Source organism: Centroberyx gerrardi, chromosome 14 (genome assembly GCF_048128805.1).
Source record: "Centroberyx gerrardi isolate f3 chromosome 14, fCenGer3.hap1.cur.20231027, whole genome shotgun sequence".
NCBI classification, from domain to species: domain Eukaryota; kingdom Metazoa; phylum Chordata; class Actinopteri; order Beryciformes; family Berycidae; genus Centroberyx; species Centroberyx gerrardi.
Window position 1 is genome coordinate 24,496,825 of NC_136010.1, and position 13,632 is coordinate 24,510,456.

The window sequence follows — 13,632 nt, forward strand, 5'->3', positions numbered from 1 at the left end:
TCTGAGGTGTTCTGCTACTTGTGTGTGTGGTTGTGTGAATTGTGTGTAGTTTTTTGACAAAATGAGCCCTGTTTTCAAAATCGTGCTTAAGCAATCGTAAAAAACGTATTATTATTATATCATATTATATTAATCTTACTGTTTTTAACTGGATAGCCATATTTGTTGTCTAGGCTTGACTTTAATGCAGTAATTGTGTTTCCGGTTCTATTATTAGATCTGTCTCTAAAGTATTTGCCATTGATAATAAATTTCATTCCAACTACAAAGCTAAAATCCATGACAATTTTATGTGATCGTTAATATGCTCAAATTGAACAAGGGCCACACTGAATAGATAAATTGTTCTTTTCTGAAGTTAGTTAAAAAGCGTGTGTATGTAGGAATTTGTGCTCCTTTTTATCCTCAAATCACTTAATCATTTAATCAAACTATTCAGCCAGACTCTGACATAGACAACCATAATGACACATTTTTTATATAGACGTTTTTTATAGCCTCAAGTATACCATGCTCCGTGTGGTATACGTTGAGTTATGTACTGTCACATGTATTAATAAAAAGACAGTTGAGCAATAAAGTTCAATTTAAAATCCAATGACAAGAGAATGCGAAAGCGCTGTAATTCGAAATGATGTCCCACTCCATTCATATTCACACAAAGGCCCCTATTCATCCCCACAGGCAGAAAGTGTCTGGATGATTTTGTGATTAAAGAGAGCACACTGTGATGACTTGCATCAGTTACATTAGGATTTCACAAGCATTTTAAACGGCACTAAGACAGTTTACGCTTTCGTGTTGATATCGCTCCGGCTGATATTTCAGCTAGGTAGCGACTCGTATTTCTTGTTGGCAGGGATGCTGTAGTAGGATGCTGAAACTAGTCAACTAGTTTCAAATTTTGCTAAATTTTACAAAACTTTAAGCTTTCTGTTGATGCTGAAATGACTGAAATTGAAATTCAAAACGTGTCAACCAGCCCCAGTCTCCCCTATTGATATAAAATGTCTGCTAGGAGACTCGGTATGCAGAAGGATTGTACATTAGGTTTAGAGGACTGACTGGGTTTTCCCAGAGGCTGACACGGGTTTGAATGCGGTTCATGACCTCTGTCACTCTACTGTATCGCCTACTATCTAAGTACTCATTGTCCTCACATCTCTTATGTCTAAAAGTAGAGGTAAATACTATTATGTTACAGTACAAACTATTTGGAACAGACCTAATTATTTTCCATCTCTGCCTGAGACAAAAATGATTTTCATGATGACAGTAATATAGATTGTTTCTGTACTATTTGTTGTATTTGTGACAAGTTTACAGATATTAGCCATCAATTAAATGTATGTTGGACAATTACCATTGATCATATAATGTAACTCTACTTAACATTGCACATATATAACTCATCGCACATATCTTTTATTTTGATTTGTATTGTATATATTTTTATTTTTATTTATAATAATTTTTTTTATTTTTTTTATTTTTTTTTTATTACATTTTTGGAAACAAATTTGCATCTTAAAGGGCCTAAATATTGAGACCTGCTGTACCATTTTAAGAGACACTACCTTAATACAAGAGAAAAAACACTGTTGCAACTTCCTTAATGTCCAAGCTGCATGATCAGGAAATAACTAAAATGGAAAAAAAATTAGAAAGGAAAAAAATTCAGCTACTTTTGGAGGTAGATGGACGGTCTTCAAAAACGCTTTTATTGATGCAGTAAAAACCAACGCGGCGTTACGCTGATAAGAACTCTCTCAGAACTAGGAAACACAAATTGAGGCTGAGCTGTGATGCCATCAACACATCCAAACTGGAACTGCTCTGTTCACACTCTGTTATGTTGTAATGTGCTGTTATATTCAAATGAGCTTCATTTCATTGAAGTGTTAACATGTACAAACCATTTCCCATAGAATAAGCCTGCAGACTGTCTCTGTGTTTCCAGGATTTGTCCCCTGGTGACAAAACCACAAGCTGTTTGGTTCTCTTCAGAAGTCTAAGATCATAGCAATAACGTGAAGTAAAGATTGCATGTGTGAACAAGCACAATTGCAAAGTTTTACAAGTTCAACTTCATCACGATGCTAATAGCAGCGGCGGCCTTTAATTGCAGTTGCCGATTCATATAATACAAACATTGTACCAAATGGATCTCATGCAGACTGGAGATGTTATTCAACCCGTCAGCATCATCATCACGCTATCCACTTTTACTCCTGTGAAAAATCGGCCAATGAATAGGCGCTTCAGATAATTATTTGGCAAACAAAATGCATCTTGCATGGTGGATCTGCATTGCTTGATCAACAAAATGGCAACATTGATCCCGGAGGTGGCTCTCGGCCTCATGAAGGTCCCATGCTCTGCCGGCGTGTGAGACCGTCTGTTCTCGCTGTAATCGCCTGTGAAAAAACAAGTTAGCGATGCTCCGATGGGCCCATAACACACCGCCAAAGAGTAAAAAATACCCTACCATAAGAAATTAGCTATGTTTCCAATGCCTGTTTTTTTAAAAACATGAACTTTATTTTGGTGTTGCTCTCATATGCTCTCACTATGACCAATTTGTGTCTTTGTTAGTCTGTTCACTTCAGTAATACTAAACAGTCGCATTACTGTAGGAATGAATGTACTCACATTAAATGCAGATTTCTTCATTAGAATGTCTGTTTTTGAAACTGTGTAATTTAAAGTCTCAATTCACTTCTCCCTCATACCTAAATACCTCAGTGTTTATGAGCGGCATGCAGCAGTATGGATCTATTCCACGCATGCTGCCGGTGTCACTGGCTGCCCAGTGCGATAGCGGCTGTGGGGCGGAAGCTGGATTCCTGACCCACGGGGAGAACCGGCATCTGAACCTCCGCCACGGATCACTTTTAAGTCTGAACTGAGATGTCAGCCGCACATCAGGGTTTGGCACGCTGTCGGCGTAGCATTCCGTAAAAACCTAAGTCGTTTGCAAAGTGGCAGGGTTTATGCACCATCTCTGTGTCAAATGCCCACTCATAATCTTGATTACTGAGGTTTGGCCATGTTGGCCAAAAAACTAAGTGGCCCCCACATCTCACAAATGGTTGTTTAAATTGTATGGGAATCTTTCTTTCTCCATTTGAAATTGGATTAGCGTTTGAGCTAACGTTTGTGTTTCACTTGTTTAGTGAGACCTCCATGCTTTCTGACACAGAAAGCTAAAAGATAGGGGACAATTTTGCAGTATAATTCAGTCTGACTAAGAATGTAACTTCCTGTCCAACACATTTGGACAAATGAAGCCTTTCCCATTGATTAAAGTGGGGCCACATTTGAATAGTAACTACATACAAATAAATAACCTGCTATATTAGTAGTGCCACATACACCCAAACTAGCTTTCTTTAACATTTCTGATTTGGTATAGGAGTGTAAAACAATATGTAAAAAAAACGACGACAACAACAACAACAGTATGTCAGTAGAAATTGCAGTTCATTATCTGCAGTTTGATGTACATAATTGTTTCCTCAAAAACTTGAACATATGTATCTGGAGACTTAAAGTTGTATATGTACACTTTAACTATCTGAAACATCAACAACACAGTAACTCTTGATAAAGAACACATATGCTTGAAGTAAAGGAATTCTCTTAAATGAAATAGAGTAACTTTGCACAACAGTGAAGCTGGTCTGTGCTGTGAGTCTGTGGCAGACGGGGCTGGGGGCAGGAGATGGCGGCTGGGTGGAACCGGGGCATGTGGGGCATCAGATGCATCACTTTTCATGGGTCGGTCACTCGGATTAAGTGAAACCAATCGAGACAGCATGTAAAATTGGGGCTGCTACTTTCATCTGGGTTAAACAGAGTCTTTTCTTTTTGACATTTTCAAAGGCGAGCCTGATCTAATTGATTAATGCAAAACAACCAATCGGTCCATCACATGATATGGGAGCTCGCAGGAACCCCATGTCAGCAGGGACGTGCTGGAGAGAGGGAACTTTGCTGTCGTGACAAACTCACGAGTGGTGAAAGTTGTTGAAAGCTCGCAAAAGTACTAAGACATCAGTAGCTCTTTAATGACTCTAAGTAAGTTGTTCTACTGTCTAAAACTTTATCACCTTGTGTCCAATGAAACCTCTTCTCCCTTCCAAAGGTTCTTTATTTTTCTTTTTTCAAATACTCTTCTGAAATGAGGAGTGTGTCTTGTCACTGTCCAATTAGCAGCATTTGACTTTGTTTAACAGCCAGTCTACTTTGTAAAATGAGTTTACAAGGCGGCAAACCTCCGTGTTGTCAGAAGAAATTCAACATTATCGGGTTGTCCATGCTCGTTAGATTGGATGGAGAAGATTTAGCCACAGATGGACAGGCACATCGACATTTTGCAAGGCTCTTTTTAATTCAATTAACATGTTAAATTTCAAATTACATGTCATTTTAGTAATTTTACATGGTGGGCGGTGATTGAAGACTCCTTGTTCTCCATCCATTAATATCACAATTATATGTTAGTGTGAAGCATCCCAAGTGACAGTTTCTATGGTCAGTGTTTGCTGAAATCAGGTTGCTTATATCCATAACCTACTGTAAACCTTTGTATCATCTGAGATATTTCTCTTGAAAAATTATCAAATTGTACTCAGCTGATCTTTTTATCAAACTATGTAACTAATCTTTTTGTTATCAAACTATACTTAACTGATCTTTTTGTTATCAAAATATACTTAACTTTTTTTGTTATGAAACTATTTAATTGATCTTTTTGTTATCAGACTATATTTAGCTGATCTTTTTATACTGGAGTGGTGTGAGCTGGTTTCTCTTCACACGCTGCTTACCCCCTTCTCACAGCGTGCCACTGGTCTCTCTGTGGATGAAAGGATGACACACTGGAGGTCACCATCCACCATCGTCGTGACCTCGGCTCCTCTCATCACATGCTCGTCCAACCCGGCTGGTCACCAGGGGGTCTGACGCACTGATAAGGTCTACACAGCTCGTCAAAGCACCAAGTGAACAAGTGTAGCATTCCTGTGTATTTGTGTGTTTTTTATGGCTCTGGTTGTTCTCCTAAGACAGTGTGTGTAGCTGCTATAGCATAGAATGCCTTTGCCTTTATTGTAATTACATTCATAAAAATTTAATAAATTGAGAATTTTCAGAGGCTCTTGGTTCAAGGTGGTAATCTTTGAGATCTTGTGTTTTTTTATTGTCTCCATCTTTGTTGCTCAGCACTCATCGCTGTGGTGTTTCTGCACTGCTCTTCCCAGAGATCACATGTCAATCAAACAGTGTGTCCAGTACTGTGACGCCCTTCTCCTTGGGTTTTCTGTTGATGCAGTTTGAGTTTCTGTAGGTGGCGCTCTTTTCTTCATCTGTTCAGCCATGGTGGCTGTCACTGCTCATGCTAACTACCCAGTTCTTCTTCTGTTTTTTCCAAACAAACCGGAAACGTATAACCCATCACTTCCAGTGCAGCAGAGATTTTTCCCAGGAAAGAGCTACCAGCAGGTGTTTAGTACAACAAATGTAAAAGCTTTCCTCAACTGTATATAGGTTGAATCACGTGTTAGTCAGAGATAGACACAAAGGACACATTTATTTATATGAAAATGTTGCAGATTATTCATTAATTCAGTTGGCATGAAGAAAAGCTACTCTGGTTGGTCTCACAAGAAAGTGTATGTAGCTGCTGGTAGACCCTGGCTGTGACCCAGGTGTCCTGGACTGTATGACATATCTTGATGTCTTAGTCCTTAAGAGAGAATATTAGTTATCAATGTTTTTCTTTTTGCATATAAAGAAAAGATAATGGAGTTGGACTTTGGTCATTGATTGATCGAGCTGTCTGTCTGTCTGTCTATCTATCTGTTCTGATCCAGAACTCATCCAGATCTACATCATCCACCACATTGGAGCTAAAGCGCATGCTAAAGCCAAAGCAGCGCAGGCCGCGCTGCCTTTGCTGGAAAAGAACTGGCTGTGAAGGAGAGGGCCAGACTACAGGCAGAAGCAGCCACATTGGAAGCCACTTTAGAGGCACTTTGTCTTGAGAAGACTGGCAACAGCTACGCGAGCTGCGGAGCTGAACACAGATGAGGCCCGAGGGAAAATTGTTAAGGAACCGTTGCCCAGCGAATATCTGCCTACCTGGCAAAGCCGGCAAAAGTGGAACGAACCTCATCAGAGTCTTAAAGAAGGGGACCTTGTGCTTCTGAAAGAAAGCCAAGTGTCTCGCAACGAGTGGCCTATGGGTCTCATCACCTCTGTCTTCCCTGGCAGGGATGGCAGACTACGCAAGAAAGTCAAGATCACAAAGCAAGGAACGGTCAAGAAGTTCTTGTGGCCTGTTTCTGAGGTCGTGTTTTATGATATGATCGTGTTGTTTACTTAGGAGTGACATCTAACAGACATCAGGCGGTGAATGTTCTGCCCTCATTATAAGCGGTGAAGTTTAGTGACCTCTAGTGGCCACTATATTATTACAGCAATAGTCAGGAAGTAAGGTCAGTGATAGGGATGTTAATGATTAATCGACAATCGATTAATCACCGTTAAGCTGTTTCTTACATAATGATTAATCTATTAATTGGTCATTAACGTGACTGACGATCGATTAAGTAAATTGATTAAAATTTTGCATCCCTACTCAGTGACAAACAGCAGTCAATCAGTCAACATGTGCCTTTGTTCCATCCACTGCCATCCTGCGTCGTCATGCTTCAGAAATCATTGACTGTAAGTTAACACAGTCCTTTAATGTTAAACAATATTTTTTGTGAGAAATTTCATGTGTTTGAGCTGAGGGTTGTTATTCATGTTTGCTGGCATGGTGGCCATTTTCTAAGTACTTGTGGATACTAGCATAGCATGCTTCAAATGGCACTTGGCTTGAGTAGTTGTGAGTTGTGTTGGCTCAGTCGTTGGACATATTGTTGTGTACAGTATATTTGTATAGCCTATTGTATATTTACCTACCTGTGAGATACTTACCTTTGTATACTCCTGCTTTTCTTTTTCTCAGTTTCACTCACCTTGAATAAAAGGAGCTTGGACGCTACATCCTGACTCTGTTTCTTTTGAGTGGAGTTTGGCTGTCTGTGTAGCTGTGTACACATAAACACGCAGCGAGAACAGAACACTATTTAATGTCTTTCCGACTTTAGGAAGCACCCTTCACCTTCACCAACATTTAATAGCGTCATTAATTAACGCTATTGATTGTTGTTGAAACTATAACGGTGCTAACTATAATGGTGCCGGGGAACACTGGTTACTAGGTTGGTAGTTTCTCAAACAATCATTCGTACGTTAGTGGTTAGGCAGAAACTTCCATTGATATTTGGGAAATGCACCCCAGATATGTCAAAAACAAGACAGTGATGGCTACCATATGGGTGGCCACTTCTGGACACTGGTATGGTAGCCATCACTGGCTACCATATGGTAGGTACGTTAGCAAACCAGCTACAATAGTTAGCTAGCTGACCAACTGACATTATCTATGCACAAAATCGATTGGATGTGTCAGTGGTGATACATACATACATACATCAGTTCCCAGTCAAAAACAGCACAGAAATTAACCATGCCTATTCAATTCTGTTGAGACGACCAAACTGTATGTTTAGAAACACAATCAGCTGTTCACAGTTATTGTTGCCCGAGAGCTGAGGACCTCCAATATGGCCGCCAGTGGGTATGTTACATCACTTGAAAGCCCTCTATGGCTGGACATGTTGGTTTTACATCCTGGACATTTCTTGATGTTAATGCTGGTGATAAATGGTGACAGTTAATCTCTGTGGGCCTCAGTGATTTAGCAGCTTTAACCTCATGCAGCTGGAGTTGGTCCTGGTCCCCATGCTAAATATGTCATGTGGTTTTTATCTAAGGAAACACACCTGTTATTTCTGTCTTTCCAGATTCTGCTCTCTTCTTTCTACATCCATTTTTTCAAGGACAATGCTGTTTTTTTTTCATTTGTACTGTTTTTCACTGTCAGATCCATCTTGACTGTTGTTCTATGCAAAACGCTCATCATGAGATGCATAATTCAAAGTTGCATTACTTATTTATTGTTCACATCAGAGGACCTGTCAATTAAAATGTTCACCAAGATATTTTTTGCAAAATTTAGGATAGTCATGAAACCAAAACCAGAATGTCCACTGGGTATTGTCCAATGCCCAGTGTCCAACAGTAGAAGAAACTTTATTTGTATAGCAGTCTACAAAGCACATGACACGAAACAATGTGAGAACAAAGAATTAAGAATCTAAGAATTGATACACAAAGCTATATCATAAAAATGGGTTTCAAGAAGAGATTTAAAGGACTGAAGTGGTTTAGCTAGCCTCAGCTCCCTTAGCTAGCCTCAGCTCCTGTACTGTGGACAGGTTGGTCCACAGTACAGGAGCTCTAATGAAGAACACTCAGTCTCCGTTGGTCTTCAGTCTAGACTGTGGAACAGACAGGAGGGCTCTGCCTGAGCACCTCGGGGTGCGGTCTGGCTTGGAGGCAGTGAAAAGGTCAGACATGTAGCTAGCTAGAGGCTACAACATGCTGTGCTCAGTAAAATATTCACATTGATACAGGTAAGCTGTGCAGGGAGGATAAAACTGGAATGAGGTCTCGACATTTGGCACCAGACAGAGCGCTTTCAGCATCCTGGGCAAGCTGCAGGCGTGACAGAGACTTCTGGGTAATGCAGGAGTAAAGAGAAATCTACAGTGTGTATGTAGTGTGTATGGAGTGTGTACATAGTGTGTATATAGCATGTACGTAGTGTAGCCTATATGTAGTGTGCATGGAGTGTGTATGCAGTGTGTACATATAGGGTGTACGTAGTGTGTACGTATGTAGTGTGTATGTGGTGTGTACATAGTGTGTATGTAGTGTGTACATTGTGTATGTAGTGTGTGTAGTGTGTACGTAGTGTGTATGTAGTGTGTATGTAGTGTGTGTGTGTAGTGTGTATGTAGTGTGTACGTTGTGTGTGTAGTGTATGTAGTGTGTGTGTAGTGTAGGTAGTGTGTGTGTGTAGTAGGGGTGTACCGGTTCAGAAAACTCAGGGTTCGGTTGATATCACGGTTTTGGGGTCACGGTTTCTGTTCGGTTCAGTATATACCGTATTTCCTCTAATATTGGCCCGGGCCTTTATTTACCTCAACTGCAGAGGGTACCAGGCCTTTATTGGAAGCAGGCTTATATTAGAGACAGGCCTTTATTTCTAATTCCCTCTGTTTGATAAGTATATTTGCTCCTATTTTAGTACGAAGCCTCCTTGTTTTCTGATCTGCTTCTGTTACGGTACGTTAGGTAGACGTTTTTTTGTTACTGCAATGCATTACGATAATTACGGTAATCGACGACGGCATGCTCCAGAGACTTCCGCCGGCCGAGCCGTCTTGGGGCACTTGTACGTTACTACAAACTACAGTTACAAACAGGCACCAGGAGTTTACCGGTATCCACCGTTGTTTGCATGTAAGCTGAAGCTAACTGAAGCTAACTGAACCTGGGCACCGATGTGTTCCCGGTGATCCGGCCGAGATTTCGGCGGGGGTCCGGGGCTCGGATCGGGAGGATCAATGCGGGCTGTGGGCGCGGTGGAGAGGCAGCGGCGGAGAGAGGAGACAGACACGGTCCAGCCATGTACTAGGTTTTGACCTAGTTTTTTCCTCCGGACTGTATTTGAGGCCGGCCTTTATTTGTTCGTGTCGACCACGGCCCCGGCCATTATCGGAGACCCGGCTTTTAATTGACTACAGGCCACTATTAGAGGAAATACGGTATATCTGGTGCACTGGGGAGGGAAAGTAAGCTACAATTGCAAATTCCATTTTACAAAATGTATTTATTTAAAAAATCTTACGTTTTCCTGAATGAAAACTTTTTTCACTGAAAATGAAAGTCCAGTATAACTAAATCAACAGACTTTCTTATAAAAGTAAAGTAAATACTGGCTCTTTGTTATTTTAACATAAAATATCCCTGCATTGTAGGCTACCTAGGCCAACATCAACATAAAGTGCAACATGAAATGCAACCTTCAGTGGCTTTACTCCAGGGCATCAACATAAAATGCAATTTAAATCGTGTACCTACTGAAATCTTCCACTACTGAATAGGGCTACAAATCTTTCTATAAACTCCCCAAATAGTGATGCGCGGGTCAATCCGAAACCTGCGGCTCCCGCAGGTTTATTCGCGGGTGGGGCGGGGCGTGGATTGACATGTAATTCTGACAATTGATTGGACAGATACTCTCCAGGGAGATCGGACCCACGTGGGGAATGGGGGCACACAGAACCGAATGAACACGCATGCGGGTGGCGAACCAAGCGGTTCAAATTTTTTCCGGGATCTGTTTCACCCCTAGTGTGTAGTGTATGTAGTGTGTGTGTAGTGTGTATGTATTGTGTATTTCCCTGTCAGTCTGGTCCAGGAGGAAGCAGTAACCAGTCTGGTAATGCAGTGCAGATGCTGACATGTCAGGCTGAGCTGCAGCACTGCTGTCAATCTGAATGGACCTGAGTCAACAGAAACAATACCTGCTAGATGACTTGTCTTCAAATGCAAAATACTGCAGCTTTGATCCCAAGTGGTGTTCAGTACCATGAGTGCCTACATCTTACAGTATATGTAGCCCCAAATGGAATCAAACACCAGCAGGCAGTGTAACTGTGCATGAACTGTGTAAATAATATACAAAATGTTATTTCTATTTAAATCAATATTTATAGGGATAGGCTGATATGGGTCTTTGAAAGGCGATACCAAAATCAATATTTTTGGAATGAAGCTGCCAATAGCCGATGGTTTGTGCCGATATACAATCATTAAATTTGACCATTTTCTGGCAATTTTTTTTTTTCAGTGTTTCCCCCCTTTTTTTCCTTGTCATGGTGGAAAAGCCCATTGAAACCCATAATAATAATAATAATAGTACATAATCAAAATGTCTCATTAGAATCAATTCAGGTTAAGGGCTTCCCATAGGCAACCAGTGTAGCTAATATTGATAAATTCTACAATACATATGTAATCAATCAAACTGCATCACTTCCATCATATCAGACTAGACCAGATCCCGATTATAAAAATAACAATATTTGTATCATATATCAGTCTAACCCTAGTTTTTAACCAATATTTAACCAGGAAAGTTGACCAGGAACACATTGCTGCCATTGCGTTGGCAAAAAACTGCATTGGCCTCTGATTTACATCCATCCCATGTCAGTGCATACATATATTCTAACAGGGCAATCTCATGTGTAACTCTGATAGTTGCAGGGATGACGTGAAAATAAAACCAGGCGCGATGAAAGAATTTGAAAAATTTGTCATATTCATGTATGAAATACAGTGTTGACTTGTGGATTTCTACAATTTGTAGTAGACTTTAAACACTCACACAGACACAAACACAAGTCTGCATGTCCTCCTGTAACTCCTAGGTCTTTACACTGTGAACCCTGTTCTGCTCTGACGGCTTCTCTTCTTCTGTCTGTTGAAAGCTCAGCTCCAGTTTGGACCTGTGACTCCCTCTAGTGCTGAATGTGCAAAACTCAACACTGACAAACCCTCCTCACCAAGAGCCACAACCATACCTACACATACACAGATGTTTAAACTGAGAGGTATGATCCTTTAATAGAGCCCAATGGATTCTATAGAAACAAATGACCATGTTATGTCTGTTATGTACAGTATATGTGTACAGAAGAACACTATAGAATGGGAGGAGAAGTTATCCTCATTTTACACAATGACTAGTACCATCAAACACTTTGGAAATAGCGCATAGACACACACACACACACTTCTTCAGCATGCAGCCTGTCGTCTGCAAATCAATTGCCTGTTAAGCAAGGATTGTTTAGCTTAGACAAAAAATATTTATTAATGAAATAAGTGTAGATGCATCGATAGATAGATAGATAGATGCAGACAGAGAGGGAGAGACAGAAAGAGGGAGAGGCAGATAGCTACTTTGAGATTCATGAGTGCATGAGTAGACAGCAGTTGAAAATGATAGAGAGAGCAATAGAAAGAGTTAAAGAGAGAGAGCTTACTTCCCTTGTGTGACAAGCCCGCAGGCCACTTCAAACCAAACTGAACTAACCAGTAGTCAAGTCTGCTGGCGTGGGATTCTCAGGAAGGCGATACACAATATTGATTCGGCTTGGTGGCTTGTTTTTGACTTTTACTATCTATCACTAGAAATGATGTGGAACATTTATTTTAGGGCCCTCCTCGACCGAGGCACAGCGCTCTGAAACTGGCACATGCCTCTTCCATAAACCAACCAGGCTGAACACTGTGGGACGCCCTGCCAGAGCTTCAGCAAAATCATCTCAACTTAATCTCACACACACTCTCTGATGAAAAAACCTGAAGAACTTGAAGTGAAGTTGCTGTTTTCTCCACATATTTGCACATCATACAGCACTAGACACTTTACTGCCTCATTGTTTCCCAGGTAACAGACATACTGTTGAAAACATTTGCAAGAAAGAAAGAAAGAAAGAGAGAAAGAAAGAAAGACTTAATTTTGAGACTATAAGGCTATAGCCTAACTATGAATTTACAATACCATGAATCCATGAATCTATAGTGTGTTAATATGTATTTAGTGTTTGTGTTAATGTAAATGTAGTGTGTTAATGTTTATTAATGTGTGTGTAGTGTGTGAAGTGTGTTAATGTGTGAGTGATTCTATACAGGTGTATTTGGCTTTTGTAAATGAGTACAAAAGTAAATGTGGCGGCTTACAATGCATCATTAAAATGTAACATATCTACTACTTGCCAAACTCAAGTCATGATGATTACAGATATTAATTTGAGAAAGAAATACGTCAAATTATTTATTCATTAACTTCACTCGGTAACATAGTTGACGGTAACATTGTTGCTATTTTTACATATTTTGGGCCTATACTCAGAATGGGGGCCTACAGCTGATATCACATGGCATTTTTCAAATCAAAATTTCATAAACTACATACTTATTGAATGACATTTAATAACGTATTTATTATTAATACTGGCGTAACACTGTTGACCTCTAATTAATCTACTCTTAACTCCAGACACTACTTTCTGAAAAGTATTCAAAATGTACAAGGACACACCTTACATGTCTTCCTAAGGTAGTGACATCATACACCATGTGGTTCAGATCAAATGATTTTTCAATGAGTAACTTCGTTGATGATTTTACAGACATGTTTTTTCGATAACTCAGTTTGTCCTGAATTATTTGCAATAAATGACTATCAAAAATTATTGAATTCTTTATGTATTTATATGGATATGGTGTGTATAGTGTGTTAATGCATATGTTCTATGTTTAGTGTATAGTAGTATATTTTGCAATGTTAATGTGTATGTAGGCTATGTTTAATGTGTTCATCTGCATTTATGTAGGCTGTCTAGTATGAATAATGTGTTAATGTGTATGTACTGTACACTACTGTATGTAGTGTGTAGTGTGTTAGTAGCCTATGTAGTATGTATGTAGTGTGTTACTCAGTGCTGTAGCCACGTATGAGGACACAGAGATTGAGTATGTTTTTCCTGTATATTAGGAAAGTCACATTCATGCAGCACACCTAGCTAGGCTGGC